The following is a 16,280-nucleotide window of genomic DNA, read 5'->3' on the forward strand; positions in this document are numbered from 1 at the left end:
ACATGTGGAATTATATACATAACAAAAACGTGTGAAACAACTGAAAATATGTCATATTCTAGGTTCTTCAAAGTAGCCACCTTTTGCTTTGATTACTGCTTTGCACACTCTTGGCATTCTCTTGTTGAGCTTCGAGAGGTAGTCACCTGAAAAGGTTTTCACTTCACAGGTGTGCCCTGTCAGGTTTAATAAGTGGGATTTCTTGCCTTATAAATGGGGTTGGGACCATCAGTTGCCTTGTGGAGAAGTCAGATGGATACACAGCTGATAGTCCTACTGAATAGACTGTTAGAATTTGTATTATGGCAAGAAAAAAGCAGCTAAGTAAAGAAAAACGAGTGGCCATCATTACTTTAAGAAATTAAGGTCAGTCAGTCCGAAAAATTGGGAAAACTTTGAAAGTGTCCCCAAGTGCAGTCACAAAAACCATCAAGCGCTACAAAGAAACTGGCTCACATGCGGACCGCCCCAGGAAAGGAAGACCAAGAGTCACCTCTGCTGCGGAGGATAAGTTCATCCGAGTCACCAGCCTCAGAAATCGCAGGTTAACAGCAGCTCAGATTAGAGACCAGGTCAATGCCACACAGAGTTCTAGCAGCAGACACATCTCTAGAACAACTGCTAAGAGGAGACTGTGTGAATCAGGCCTTCATGGTAGAATATCTGCTAGGAAACCACTGCTAAGGACAGGCAACAAGCAGAAGAGACTTGTTTGGGCTAAAGAACACAAGGAATGGACATTAGACCAGTTGAAATCTGTGCTTTGGTCTGATGAGTCCAAATTTGAGATCTTTGGTTCCAACCACCGTGTCTTTGTGCAATGCAGAAAAGGTGAACGGATGGACTCTACATGCCTGGTTCCCACCATGAAGCATGGAGGAGGAGGTGTGATAGTGTGGGGGTGCTTTGCTGGTGACACTGTTGGGGATTTATTCAAAATTGAAGGCATACTGAACTAGCATGGCTACCACAGCATCTTGCAGCGGCATGCTATTCCATCCAGTTTGCGTTTAGTTGGACCATTATTTATTTTTCAAAAGGACAATGACCCCAAACACACCTCCAGGCTGTGTAAGGGCTATTTGACCATGAAGGAGAGTGATGGGGTGCTGCGCCAGATGACCTGGCCTCCACAGTCACCGGACCTGAACCCAATCGAGATGGTTTGGGGTGAGCTGGACCGAAGAGTGAAGGCAAAAGGGCCAACAAGTGTTAAGCATCTCTGGGAACTCCCTCAAGACTGTTAGAAGACCATTTCAGGTGACTACCTCTTGAAGCTCATCAAGAGAATGCCAAGAGTGTGCAAAGCAGTAATCAAAGCAAAAGGTGGCTACTTTGAAGAACCTAGAATATGACATATTTTCAGTTGTTTCACACTTTTTGTTATGTATATAATTCCACATGTGTTAATTCATAGTTTTGATGCCTTCAGTGTGAATCTACAATTTTCATAGTCATGAAAATAAAGAAAATTCTTTGAATGAGAAGGTGTGTCCAAACTTTTGGTCTGTACTGTATATATTTTTTATTTCACTTTAGCACAATAATAGCATTTTTGAAACAAAAAAAGTTTTACTGTCTCAATGTTCTCAGAGCTATATATTTTGGTCTGGGTGGCTCAGCGTCTAGACTACCATGAGGAGGATATTCGGGGTAGGAGGGGTACCTCATGCATAGCTGTGTTTGTAGTGGTAGGAGTAGTGGCACCTGTAGCTGCACTGGTGGTGGTAGGGGCAGAGGTAGCAGCAGTGGAACTCAAGGCAAGTATAAAGCAGGTAATCTGGAGGGGGCTAGGAAACCCATGATGACATATCACAGTTTTCATGGTGGGGAGGTTGAGGACTATTACAATGATTGTGTGTTGGACAGGATCTGGGAGCTAGATCAGGGAGCTGAGAAGAAGGTAACATCAGAGGAAAAGGATGGTGGCAGTGGCAGCAATACAGAGTGAAGGCAACATACAGTTAGAAGCTCCCAAAACCTGCCAGGGCCAGATCTGCTTCTAGTATTGTCAGCTTGGGAACTGGTGATGCTGATGATACTGTGGTCGCAGGCTGAAAACGTGCCAGACCTAAAACAAGCTCGGCTGCAGCTAGCTCTGTGTGGAGTTTGCAAGTATCTCCTGTCTGGCAGTTCTTCTCCACGGTGCTGGAAAACAAAAGCAATGCCCTGTGCAAGATCTGCCAGATTACAATAAGCCATGGGAGTGACAGAGGTGTCTGCCAGCTACCACAACAAGAGTGTCCTCCTTCTCCCGGTCTCCTTTGTGGCAGCCAGGCGGCATCCACGTGCAGTATTGTGTCCAAGTCATCATCAATTACTGCTCCTCCTGCTCAGACTATGCCTCCTCCTATTTTGTCCCACCATTAGCCATCGATAATGGAATGTGTGGCCAAGAAACAACTCTGCTTGCACAAGTTGCTTGTGGTGCAGTCTCTGTGGTACCACTTTGTGGATTCTGTTGCCTTTAGGGGGCTAATGGCATGTGCTCAGACTCACTAGAAGTCATCTAGCTGGCATTTCTTTAAAAAAAAGCCATCACTGCTTTGTACTCTCAAGTGGCGGTGAATGTAGGCCACTCCTTGCAATTCTAGCTGTGCAGCAAGGTGCACCCAATGGACACCTGGAGCAACGGTTACAGACTGGAACAGTTCATGCCTTTCACAGCCCATTAGATCAATGTTTTTTGCAGCGAGGCAGCACTGTAGCAAGAAGGCCAGGTCCTATTGACACCTCCACGTTTGTTCCGACATGAGGCACTCATCTGCCTCCTCCATGGATATCCTCCTGTCCCAAACAGAAGCAGGGCAGAACATCGCTCCCTCTCCCCCTTCTTCCTATCATGTGAAGCGTTGCCATGCCGTTTTAGAGCTAATCTCCCTGGGTGATAGTAGCCACATAGCCAAATACTTTCTAAAGTGCATCAAGCAGCAAACAAACACGCTGGCCGTCTCCTCACCTAACTCCAACTGGGCGAGGTGGTTAGCGACAACTGCAGGAACATTGTGGCTGCTTTGTGCTTGGCAGAAATAACACATGCTCCCTGAATGATGCATGCGATAAGTCTAAAAAAAAGTACAGTGGCTTTTATAAGGTTCTAATAATAGTAATAATAATCATATAATCGTAATCGGTTTGCACGTCTCCTGTCCTTTTACTATAAGCAGTGATAAGCAGGGTGTTCTATTGATGATAGCTAATCAGTTCTCATCTCTCCTGTGTTCTCTCCTGTCCATATACTTTATATAGTGATAAGCAGGGGTGTTCTAGTGGTGATAGATAATCAGTTCTCATCTCTCCTGTGTTCTCCCCTGTCCCTTATACTAGGTTCAGTATCTTCATGCCTGCAGTCATCCCAAAACTAGTAGACAGAACAGGAAGACAGCATTAAAGGGTTTGTTCAGGAATGAGTAACTTTTCACATGTGCCCGCAGCGTCTACTATGGAATGAGTCATACGTACCTGCTACCCTCAGCTCTGGTTATGTGTGCCAGCTCCTGTGTGTCCATCTTCCAGTAAATGTTGTTTTCTCCCTCGCCGGCACAGGCATGGTCACCTGCTTTACTGCAGCCAATGACAGGCTTTAGTGGTGATGTGTTTCTTGTAGACATGTTATCCCTGAATCCAGTCATTGGCTGCAGCAGAGCAGATGATTATGCACATTCCGAGGAGGGAAATAAGCCACGGACCGAAAGAACTTTGGCTTACTGGCTGCACAGCCCTGGGGCGGCCAGCAAGGGCAACAGGTGCACAAACAATGTAATGTTATATACACACAATGTAATGTTAGGGATGGAATATAAGGGCTACTCTCCCTGCATTGCAAACTGGTTGGAATAATGAAGCAATCAGATTGGATTTATACAGGAGACCTGCAGATATTTGGGTCAGATAACTTCTGCTGTCCGGTCATTTTTGGTCGTCTTTTTAGGTCAAATAAAACCTTCCACACGACTTCTCCAACCGTCTGATGACTTCTACAATATTTCTTTCACAGCTTGTGAATCCGGGTAAAGATCTGAACAATATTAATTCTACAGAGACATATGTGAGGGGTGATGAGCAGAGTACAGAGGACATTCCTACAGATAACCGCCCAGGTGAGTAGTGACCACTAAGTAAAGCAGAGAGGTCTCTAAGATTCTGCTGATAAATTATTTTTTTATATATTATGCAATATGGGAATAATGATTAGTGTTGATCGAACATGCTTGGCCGACACCCTTTCGGCTCGAGCATTTCGATGCTCGGCACATGGCGGTTCTCAGCCAAGTACCGTATGTGCTCGAGTCAGCAACTTTCGTGTCCCAGCGCAGAGTCCAAATGTCCTTACCCAGCCACCCACCCATAGTCCATAGCACTAAATGCGCAGATTTCCAAATTACTGGCCCTGGAAAAGTGGCCATTTAGTCTTGTGGACACTGAGGCCTTCCGCAGCCTGGTATCAGCGGGTGTCCCGCATTACGCAGTCCCTAGCCGCCACTATTTTTCAAGGTGTGCCGTGCCCGCCTTACACCAACATGTGTCCCGTAACACCACACGTACCCTGACCAACGCAGTTACTGGGAAGGACCACTTAACCACGGACACCTTCTTAACATCCCATCATGCACCCCCAATACTGAGACGCTGTTCCCCCCCAAAACTATACTTTAGAAACAGATAACCCCCCTGAAAATACTAGTTACACACAGATAGCGCCCCCTTCAATAATTATTGGAAAACAATGCTCTAAAAATTAACGGCACCCAGCAAATAGTGCCCCTGACACTAATAGTGTAACCATAATGTCCCCCAAAAATAACTGTGGTAAGCTGATACTGTGCCAGGGTGCCCCCGCAGTAATAGTGCTCCCCAAAATCCCAGCAATAGTAATAATTCTGTGCCAGAGTGCACTTAGTACTAATAGTGCTCCTACTGTGCCCCCAACAGTAATTGTGTCCCAGAAGTAATAATGCTCCCATAGTCCCCCAGTTGTAATAAAGCCCCCTTATAATGTGCGCCAGTACAAAAAATGCCCTGTTGTGTGGCAGTAAAAAAAATACCCCCAGTAGAGCCAATGTCCCCAGAGTGCCCTCATGTGATCCAATGACCTGTACTGTGTGCCACTACAAAAACACTTAGTGCCCCCAGTTGAGCTAAGGTGCCAAAAGTGCCCCTTATATTTTGTGCCAGTATAAAATATTCCTATATAGTGCCCTCAGAAGATGCCCCCCAAGTACTCCTCCCCTGTCCCCATAGTGCCCTTCATAATGTGCCAGTATAAAATGCCCCTATAGACTGCCCCACAGAGATGCCCCCATAATGCTTTTCTCCCCCACTTCTCCATAGTGCCCCCTCATAATGCATGCCAGTATATAGGGCCCCCATAGTGCTCCTTTCCCCCACACTTCTCCATAGTGTCCCCCATAATGTGTGCCAGTATATAGGGCCCCCAGTAGAACCGCCATAGTGCCCCCCCATCAGAGGAACAGGGAAAGGAGATGCCTCTGCCCCGCCGCAACACAGTCATCTGTATCGCTGTCCTGAGGCCCTCACCTACAATCTTTTAATGGGTCAGCTCACCTCCTGATGACGACAGCAAAGTCTTTCCTGTTGGTACTCTGGCACACATGGCTGACTTCATATTAGGCTACCTTTCCCGCGACCCGCGCATTATACGCATTTTATTCAACACGGATTACTGGTTGTTCACCCTTCTCGACCCCCGCAACAAAGAAAACTTCTCATCTCCAATTCGTCTGGTGGAGAGGACAAGCAAAACGGTGCAATACCAGAAGGTCCTGGTGGAAAAATTGCTCCAAAGTTGATAGGGCAGACATCCAAATGGATTGTTGACACCAAGGGGATGTGCGATCAGCCAGAAGTTATCTAGAGTCAACAAAGCGGCAGCAGGCCCTTACCCCCAATGTTTTCAATCGTTAGCTCACCTGCAGGCCCTCGCATATCTGTAACCTACAGTGTACTTTTTGTGTAGATGCCATGAACAGTGACATTACCTGTGGTACCTCTCCTGTATAACGTTTCCTCATCCTTACCTGTAACATTCCCTGTAATTTTTTATTACTCATTCCAATGACAGTGTAACAGTCCTACAGGCTCACCTGTGTCAGAGGACCGCTGGCTGGAGGTAGGAGTGGAGCCCAGTGGCAAGGACCGCAGGCAGGTAGTAAGCGTGGTCAGACAATCCGGATGGCAACGGTGGTAGCAGTTCAGTAGGTAGGGATAAGGCAGAAGAGTAGTCGGTAGGCAGGCGGTGGGTCAGGGCAGGCGGCAGTAAGCGTGGTCGGACAATCCGGATGGCAACGGTGGTAGCAGTTCAGTAGGTAGGGATAAGGCAGAAGAGTAGTCGGTAGGCAATTCCTGGTCAGCAGTGGACTTCCAGCAGTAGCAAGAGCAACAGATGAGGAGAAGCTTGATCAAGGCTCAGGAGCTCAATAATCAGCAAGCTAGAGTGCAAGGGGCTGGACTTATATAGGGAAGTACCAGGTGTGGGGAATCAAGGGTGATGAGCAAGGCTTGGCAAGACTGAGGTTAACTAATAGGTTTCAGGGAGGAATGTCCAGAGAGGATGGTAGCCTAGTAAGCAGGGCTACTGCCTGGGATGTGGCTGGTCACGGGTTCGAATCCCGACAGACAGGGCCTAGAAAGAGTCTTGAATTGTTATTTTTTTTGTTGCTACTTCCAAGAGTCGGGTGTGGGTAATTGGCGCGCCCCCGGCTGCCTTGCTTGGATGTGGTAGCCGTAACCGTTTCTCAGGCTCCCTTTCCGGAATCAAACCCTGATTCCCCGTTACCCGTGGTCACCATGGTAGGCGCACAAAATGACATTGAAAGTTAATAGGGCAGAAATCCAAATGGATTGTCGACGTCTTGGGGACGTGCGATCAGCCAGAAGTCAACAAAACGGCAGCAGACACTCGCCCACAATCTTTTACAGGGTCAGCTCACCAGCAGGCCCTCACCTACAATTCCAGTCTCACTATCCAAGAGTCTGGTCAACACAATCCTTACCGTGTAACTAGTTAGCACGAAGGAGTCTCGTTCGTTATTGGAATTAACCAGACAAATCTCTCCACCAACTCAGAACGGCCATGAACCACAACCCACAGAATCAAGAAAGAGCTATTAATCTATCAATCCTTTCCGTGTCCGGGCCGGGTGAGGTTTCTCGTGTTGAGTCAAGGCTCCACTCCTGGTGGTGCCCTTCCATCAATTAATTTAAGTTTCAGCTTTGCAACCATACTCCCCCCAGAACCCAAATATATGTTTGGAGGGTCAGCTCATCTGCGGGCCCTCACCCAATTATACCTAATACGTAATTTGCACTCATGCTGCCTTGCTTGGAAGTGGTAGCTGTAGACGTTTCTCAGGCTCCCTCTCTGGAATCGAACCCTGATTCCTCGTTACCCGTGGTCACCATGGTAGGCGCAGAAAATAACATAAAAAATTAATAGCGCAGACATCCGACTGGATCGTAGGCGTCACAGGGACGTGCGATCAGCCCCAGGTTATCTAAAGTCACCAAAGTGGCAGCAGGCCCTTGCCCATAATGTTTTAGATGGTCAGATCAGCAGGCCCTTGCTCCAAATGTTTTTGAGGGTCGCCAGCAGGCCATCAATCATAATTTTTCAAGGGTGTGTGTGATGCCCTCCTTTATGTGTAACAAAGGGTGTACTCGCTCACACTGGCTTTGAGAGGACAAATATAGGCTCTAATTACCAGGAAGTTGCTGAGAACAGGATACCAATACAATATATGGCTTACATTATTTTCCTAAAAATCTGTATTTCTTACACGTGCATAAATAAATTCACCTACACGCCTTGACATGCTATCAGTGGGGTTATTAACCCCTTAGTGACCACCCATATGCCTTTTTATGGTGGTCACTAAGAGCCCTTAGGATGGGCCACCTCCTTTTTTTACGGCGCCCCAGTCTAAGCGCTGCACGGATGAGAGACGCGGCCCTGCTCTAACAGCCCGGACTGGCAGGAGTGCTGATCCAGGATGTTTAATACTTTACATGCCGCGGGCAGTGACGCCTGCCGCATGTAAACTGCTGACAGAGAAAGTGGACTCCCTCTTTCTCCCATCGGCACTCTGTAAATGCGATCGCAGAGTGTCGATGTGTGTGAAGGCTGGCTGGTGTCGTGTGTAGGCCCCAGACCAGCCTTGAGTAATTTTCAGCAGCAGAATAGCACTGACCTTAAAATGAAATGCACTATAGGGATAATGCATTGCACTTTAAAATCAATCAAAAAGCTGTCTGTTATAGTCCCCTTGTGGGACTATGACGTGGTAAAAAAATGGGGGAAAAAACCCTAATTTATTTAAAAAAATCATTAACAAAAATACGCATTTTTTTTTTCAATAAAAAAAAAATTGCTAAATAAATCTCCCCCAAATGTTTGGTATTGCTGCGTCCGTAACGACCCAGACTACATAAATATTGCGTAATCTATCATCTACTGTGAATGCTCGCAGCTACCAGACAATAGGGGCATATCCTGGTGAATTAACCCCATTGTCTCAGATGAGATAACCCCTTTAATATTATAAACTCATGAAAAAAGAAAGATGTTATGGTGTGGGCCGTGCAGTTTGTTTACTTAGGAGTGACAGGACTGAGATGTGGCGAGACCTCGGTGTGCACAGTGTCCTAGCTGCAGTGATGAAGTTCGGGTCACAGGATTATTCTTTGGTGCTATATGTAGTTTGTTTAATCGGGAAAAGCTGCAGGATAAGGCTACATTCACACACGCTATTCACGTGGCCATTTTCTTAAGGCGAGTGAATAGTGTTTGTGAAAAATAGGACATGTCCTATTTGTGGCCGTTTTCACTGCAAGATGGACCCAATGTAAATGAATGGGACTATTTTTAATGGCCATTTAGACAGGAGTGCATCCATGTAATGGCCGTTTAAAATGGGCACACCAGTGGAAAATGGCCATTTAGGGGTTAAAATTAAAAATAAATTGCCTTATCCGCTTGCACACACAAGGTAGTCTCTCTTGGTGCTGAAGGACCTGTGCTACCAACGTGATTCACCATGTTCTCCCAGCATTATGGTGACATCATCCCACTGAGAGTGCAGGTCCTTTAGCACCAAATGAAGAGCGAATTTTCATTACGCGTGCAAGTGGATGAGAGGAGTAATTATTTTTTTCCCGTAAAAACAAAACCCTGCACATTATTAACATTATTAATTATTACTGATGGTGGCCACCCTGGGGGACATTATGTATACTGCAGGGATTGGAAATTAAATAAAACAAGCAATTAAAAATCATCAAAATCATCCTCAAATAATGGCATTAAAAATTAATGCAAAACGTACAGACGACCAAGAAAGGGATGCAATAAATGGTTGAAAAACACGGACAGTGTGAATGTAGCCTTAAGAGGTCATACAAAAAAGTCTCACCACTGAACCCCAGATATTTGCCTGCTGCTGGGAAGATCGGTATTACTTTAACTTTATTCACAGTATAGGAGCTTCACTGATGTAAAGGGGACACTAAGGGACAGCTCTACTGCAGGGGGCGCACAAAGGGGGCATAACTACTGTGTGGGGGCACTTAGAGGGCATAACTACCGTTTGGAGACCTTGAGGACATTCTACTGAGTGGGGGCATTTAGGGAGCATCAGTACTGTGAAGAGGGCACTAAGGGAAATTCCACTGTGAAAGGGACATTGAGGGGAGATAACTAATGTGGGGGGCACTAAGAGGGGATTCGTCGACTCTTGTCCAGCGCTAGGAAACGGTTTATTTATATATCTTTTAAATGACTGATTGGGTGGGGGTTGCAGGGAAGTTGCTCAAGGTGGGAGCCAGCGTTTTCTAGTTTTGCCCCTCAGTCTACTATTAGATTGTGGTCTGTTTGGCCACCACTGTTGTATTCAATTGATATTCTAATTGTGTGCCATGTCTTATACTTTCTGTGGATTTTTTTATATGGAAAGGTTGTAAAACTTCTATACAATTTTAATATTATTCATCAATAATAAAATGTGTTTTATTCTTGGCAGATGACTGTACCAGGAATTTAGAGAAACATCTGGTATCTTCAGATTTTAAAGTAGATTATGGTATCACACAAGATACATTTGAAGAGTGTGCCAATATGCAAAATATACAGTCATCCAATCACAGCAACAACGCATCATTTGATTCTTTTAAACAGGTCCGATCTTCTGATTCATCACAGACTGTAACACAGAATAAAAGTTACAGAGGAGGTGCTAAACATAAAAAAGCTCGCGTTAAAGAGAAACCATTTTCATGTTCAGAATGTGGAAAATGTTTTAACCATAAATCAGCTCTTGTTAAACATCAGAGAATTCACACAGGGGAGAAGCCATTTTCATGTTCAGAATGTGGAAAATGTTTTAACCAGAAATCAGATCTTGTTATACATCAGAGAATTCACACAGGGGAGAAGCCATTTTCATGTTCAGAATGTGGAAAATGTTTTAACCAGAAATCAGATCTGGTTAAACATCGGAGAATTCACACAGGAGAGAAGCCATTTTCATGTTTAGAATGTGGGAAATGTTTTAATCGTAAATCACAGCTTGTTAGGCATCAGAGAATTCACACAGGAGAGAAGCCATTTTCATGTTCAGAATGTGGAAAATGTTTTAACCAAAAATCAGATCTTGTTATACATCAGAGAATTCACACAGGGGAGAAGCCATTTTCATGTTCAGAATGTGGAAAATGTTTTAAACATAAATCATATCTTGTTATACATCAGAGAATTCACACAGGAGAAAAGCCATTTTCATGTTTAGAATGTGGTAAATGTTTTAACTGTAAATCACAGCTTGTTATACATCAGAGAATTCACACAGGAGAGAAACCGTTTTCATGTTTAGAATGTGGAAAAGGTTTTAACCGTAAATCACAGCTTGTTATACATCAGAGAATTCACAGGAGAGAAGCCATTTTCATGTTCGGGATGTGGGAAATGTTTTAACCAGAAATCGGATCTTGTTATACATCAGAGAAATCACACAAGAGAGAAGCCATTTTCATGTTCAGAATGTTGAAAATGTTTTAACCAGAAATCGGATCTTGTTATACATCAGAGTAATCACACAGGGGGGAAGCCATTTTCATGTTCAAAATGTGGAAAATGTTTTAACCATAATTCAGCTTTTGTTAAACATCAAAAAACCCACATATAAAATAAGTAATCTTCATGGTTAGCCCGTTAGTGACATCCCTTATGTGTTTTCATGGTGGTCACTAACTGGCTTCATTCCTTCAGATACTCCTTTTTACAGGGAGATAAAACAGCACCTTGCTTTGAGTTACCAGAGGAAGCTGAGGGCTTGGAGCGATGATTGGGACCGCTGTGAAAGCTCCCCAAACAAACATAGTCTCTTGTATTGATTGAATATTCGTAATCAAAGGACAGATCCAGTTCAAAGTGAAACTACGTTTTTTTTTAAATATATATCTCCTCTAAACACAAATGTTTGGTGAGGGGAAAAAAACAAAAAAAACAAACAGTATTCCACCCTGCCTGTAATTGGTATGGGGACCCTCCATTTCTGTAAAACTGCAAATACAGGGGCCTATATGTGAAAGTCCAAAAAATAGAGCTGGATTCCCACAAGAGCTGGTGTCCAGACATGTGGAAAAAGGGGCGTCATTTACACTTGTAAATGGCCAGTTATTTGCAGTCAAGTGGAATGACAGATAGGATGTAACATAGTTTATAAGGCTAAAAAAAGACATATGTTCATCCAGTTCGGCCTGTTATCCTGCAAGTTGATCCAGAGGAAAGCAAAAAGCCCTGTGAGGTAGAAGCCAATTTTCCCCACTTTAGTGGGGAGAAATTGTTCCCGACTCCAATCAGGCAATCAGAATAACTCCCTGGATCAACGATCTCTCTCTAGTAGCTATAGCCTGTAATATTATTACACTCCAGAAGTACATCCAGGCCCCTCTTGAATTCCTTTATTGTACTCCCCATCACCACCTTTACAGGCAGAGAGTTCCATAGTCTCGCTGCTCTTACCGTAAAGAATCCTCTTCTATGTTTGTGTACAAACCTTCTTTCCTCCAGATGCAGAGGATGTCCCCTCGTCACAGTCCTGGGAATAAATAGATGATGAGAGAGATCTCTGTACTGTCCCATGATATATTTATACATAGTAATTACATCTCCCCTAAGTCGCCTTTTTTCTAAAGTGAATAACCCTAATTTTGATAATCTTTCAGGGTCCTGTAGTTCCCCCATTCCAGTTATTACTTTAGTTATCCTCCTCTGAACCCTCTCCAGCTCTGCTATGTCTGCCTTGCTGACAGGAGCCCAGAACTGTACACAGTACTCCATAAGTTGTCTGACTAGTGACTTGTAAAGTGGTAGGACTATGCTCTTATCATGGGCATCTATGCCCCTTTTGATGCAATACATTATCTAATTATCTATCTATCTATCTATCAGCAGCTGCCTGATACTGGTTTCTACAGCTTAGGTCCTTTTCCATGTCAGTGTTACCCAGTTTTTTTTACCATTTTTAGTATGTATTGGTGACTTGCATTATTAATTCCCATGTACATAACCTTACATTTGTCAGTGTTAAACCTCATCTGCCACTTATTTTTGAAATTCATATCATTTATTTTATTTTTTTATTCGTTTTATTTAATCATTGAGATCGGGTACATTGCATTGTATCCGTATGTAATATTGTAATACATAACAAAAAACCTATAAAAAGTTACAGCACTGTTTCAATGCAGTATATCGATGACAATAAAGTCGTTACAAACATATCATAATGAATTCTTGCTTGTCGTTTTATTCAGTACATTACTTATTCCTAGCAAGCTCTGTGTGTAGAGCATCCATTAACCGCTGAACAGAATATGATGTTTGTGTAGAAGAGCACCATATACCCCACACTTTTTGGAACTTAGGTGCACATTTTCAGTTTTTATATCCTATGTTCTCATATGGTATACAGTGGTACCGACCCCTCAGCGCAACAGTGACCTCAGTGGTACCGACCCCTCAGCGCAACAGTGACCTCAGTGGTACCGACCCCTCAGCGCAACAGTGACCTCAGTGGTACCGACCCCTCAGCGCAACAGTGACCTCAGTGGTACCGACCCCTCAGCGCAACAGTGACCTCGGCAAAATTTAAAATTGTCAAAAATGTCCTATTTATGCATGGAAGACAGTTATAGAGTACTAGTAATGGTTTCCATGCATAAATAGCAACCCCTTAATGTTATGTAGGCCTTCGTATTAACTATTTGAATTACTGTAACTTTCGTACTCCTCATCGGCTGAAAATACTCCTCAAAAATGGTAAGAGGAGTATTTTTACTCTTCCAGAAAAAATGTAACGCGACCTCTGCTTGGGAGGACTTCTACACTCTAAACTAGCACTACTACACATGTTACCACCGTGGTAATTAGAGACACGGTGGTAACATGGAAAGAAATAAGAAAGATGTATGGCCTATCCTTTTTAGCATCCAAACATATGACATTATTGGGACACCCGGAGTTTGAATTGGGCAGAACCAATAAATTGTTCCGGAGCTGGATGCCCAAGGGAATAATTAATCTACAACAGATCGTTCATGACAAAGATTCAAGATATTTGACCTTTAGAGAGATGCAAGAAAAGTATAATCTTTCTGGGGGACAAGCTCTCCCCTATTTGCAGATATTGCATGCTCTTTTGCAAGAACAGACTGAAAGACTTGAAAAACGAATATGTCTCGAACCAATTTGATAATTTACTGAAAATCAAGGAGCGTAAAATATCCTTGTCTGAGGTGTATAAGGAGATGAGGGACAGGGAGGATAAGAAAATGGAGTCCAAGTTGTTTCAGCAATGGGAATCACTTCTAGGTAAATCAGAGTGGAAGGATAAGTTGATGGATGGATGGATGGATGGATGAGAGTAAGAAAAGCTGTGACGTGTGAAAAATGGAGGGAATCCCAGTTTAAATTGCTCCACAGGAAAATATACGCCTTTAATCTACCCCAAAATGCTGCTTATCCTAATAGATTAGTGATGTGTCCTAAGTGTAAAGAACCAAAAGCTAACCTGGATCATTGTGTTTGGAAGTGTCTAATGACACAGACGTATTGGAAGGAGATACTTACATGGATTAAGCAAACGTGGAATATTGAACTGGCTTGTGAGTCACAAGTGGTACCTTTTCATGTGTATGAGGACCAAATGAGGGTTCCAAAGCTGGTGGATGGGACAGTCTTAGTAGCGCTGAGATGCTTGCTTAGTAAGTGGTTAGAGCCTCAAACCCCGTCTATGACAGAGTTTGTGGGACAGATGAAACATTTCTTGTTAATGGAACAATTGGAAGCAGAATCACACAAGAATAGCACGTCGACACATTTCTTAAACAAATGGAAAACATTAGTAAAAACCTGTCAGGAGAGGATATTCAAAGGATCATGAAGAACTTTAGACATACAGAATAGTATCTAACAGGGGATCTAAGAGGAACATTGGGGAACTTAAGAGTGCACTAAATGGGAAAAATAAAAAATTTAAAGAAAGAGAAGGAGTAAAGGTGAAAGGAGGCACATCCAGAGAGGATTGAGGGTGGGGGGAAATTTGGGGAGTAAATTACTAAAAGCATGTTACATATCTATAAAAATGTTTGCTCATCTCGAGAAATAAGCTGTAAATGGGTACTACTGGAACTGTATTTTGATGATGTTCATTTGCAATGGCAATTGTATCAAAATAATGTTTGTGTAATCATTTATATTACATGCTTTAAAAACGCTAATAAAATGTTATTAAAAAAAAAAAGTTGCAGCAGTCCAAGAAAGGACATGAGGAGCATGTACAGAAGCCCGAGAATCAAAAAAGAGAGCTTGCCGATCATATAAAAACATCTTCTGAGAGAAGTTCCAGAGGCCAAATGTGGTGAGAAAAAGAAAGAAAAGAGAGAGGCCACGGGTGCGAAGGCGTAACATCCTTGCTCGTGAAAGAGAGTACCTGCTCATGAGATGGGGGAAAAAAGTCCCATAGATATGATCTACTCCATAATAAACTCGTATTCGTGACAAACCAAGCGCTGTTGACCTGGGTCTGGCAGAATAAATGGAAGACTGTAGGCCAGGTAAATGCCCTCTCACAAGCATCTGGGTTTGGTGCTAGTGTTCACCCCTACGGGCTTGAACAAGGGGGGGGGGGGTATGTGAGGCAGTGACAGACACCATGGCTGCTAGGGGAGGGCTATGGCAGGAGTTTCCATTTCTTTGCTGTCAATCAACAGGTCAGAGGCCACACCAGGTGGAACAATCAGTTTGGGATAGGAGCCCAGTCCAGACTGTTAGGAGGAGGAAGAGTCTGTGTGCAGCAGAGGCCTGGGAAGGCTCTGTACAAGTGGGCTCAGCCAAGCTGGCTGAGGGGCCACGGGGCTAGGTGTTAGCCTGAACTTTGGAGGACTCTGCAAGGTCTTGGAATCGACGGTCGCTAGGCCAGAGGACTTCTGGGCCACAATCCCCCAAAAGGTACTGGACTTTGTTACAGCCTGGAAGTGCTGGATTGTTAGGCTGGGAAAAGCTGCATGTTGTTCCCGTGTGTGAACGGGGCTTTCAGTGAGGTAGCGAGTCCTCATGTTTAGTTAGAGCCCAGCCAGGCAGGTGTTTTATTTGTATTGTTTGTTTTGGTTTTGCTGAGGTGCCAAATAAAAGCAATGTCTGGCCCCTAACCCTGTGGTCGATGAAGATCATTGTGAGAATGACCCCCGAATACACACAGTATCTCACAAAAGTGAGTCCACCTCTCACATTTTCGTAAATATTTTATTATATTTTTTCATGGGACAACCCTGAAGACCTGACACTTTGAGACAATGTAAAGTAGTCAGTGTACGGCTTGTATATTTGGTTTGCTCTCAAAATAACTCAACACACAGCCACTAATGTCTAAACCGCTGGCAACAAACGTGAGTGCACCCCTAAGTGAGAATGGCCAAATTGTTCCCAATAGAAAAAAACATTTCCCGAACTCAGGTTCGTTTCCAAGGTACCACTTGGAACCGAACCCGAGCTCGGGAAATGTTTTTTTTACAGTACAAATTAATTTATGAAGTTATTGCGCAAAGTCTCGCAAGAAGCAATAACTTTAACTCATCGGAGTTGAACCCATTGCACCCGCACTGAATCCGGACCCATTCATTTCTATGGGGCTGTTCACATGAGCGGTGATTTTCACGCATCACTTGTGCATTACGTGAAAATCGCAGCAAGCTCCATTTTGTGTGTT

The 16,280-nt window shown here is 43.8% G+C and overlaps 1 pseudogene; it reads left to right on the plus strand.

Annotated features, from left to right (window-relative positions):
* Positions 1-16,280, plus strand: part of LOC122940392 — a 718,635-nt pseudogene that overhangs the window by 654,491 nt on the left and 47,864 nt on the right.

The sequence above is a fragment of the Bufo gargarizans genome, chromosome 6 (assembly GCF_014858855.1).
Source record: "Bufo gargarizans isolate SCDJY-AF-19 chromosome 6, ASM1485885v1, whole genome shotgun sequence".
In the NCBI taxonomy this organism is placed as follows: domain Eukaryota; kingdom Metazoa; phylum Chordata; class Amphibia; order Anura; family Bufonidae; genus Bufo; species Bufo gargarizans.